Below are 677 nucleotides of genomic sequence, written 5' to 3' on the forward strand. Positions count from 1 at the left end.
CCAACCTGCTGGATGAAAGGAATTAACTAAGAACTCGACTAGCACTATCACATCGCATCGCACTAGTTAGGGTGACAACTCGGCAGTCGAAGTCGCCCTTAGGGAGTGTTGGTCATACGCGATCGTTAGATGGAGTCGCTCGAGGGAGTGTTGTGGCAAGGGCATGCATCATATCATCTGTCATGCATACGCATTAATAAGATTAGCTAGGTGTTTATGAATGATTGCTTTTCATTAAATTTATAATATAGCTGATGCCTGTTACAACTTAAGACTAGTAACACCCACTAAGTTGATCACTCACTCTCACTCTGGGACGGTGTTTTAAAACACCAACCAGACTCTCCCGTAGTTGAAGGTGACAAGGAGTACGAGGAGCCTGGCGGCATGAGCTTAGACGAGGAGGACGAGCTATCCTACTTTCAGCTGATGGGCGGCTCTCCATCGGCTTAACAGTAGGGATTCGGGTCGCTGAGTAGTGGACTCAACTTTATTCTTTTTGGACATATTATTCTTTTGTGATTTTGTTGGGTGACGCTTTGTGTGACTCATCTATATCCTTTTGGACCTGTATATACTTGATCTCTTTTACTTTAGTAGACTTGTGCGGTTGTACTTCATGTTCCAAAAAATTTCAGGCTGCGTATCTAAACCTGATGAAACACACTTTAATAAGA

The sequence above is a fragment of the Magnolia sinica genome, chromosome 5 (assembly GCF_029962835.1).
Source record: "Magnolia sinica isolate HGM2019 chromosome 5, MsV1, whole genome shotgun sequence".
NCBI classification, from domain to species: Eukaryota; Viridiplantae; Streptophyta; class Magnoliopsida; order Magnoliales; family Magnoliaceae; genus Magnolia; species Magnolia sinica.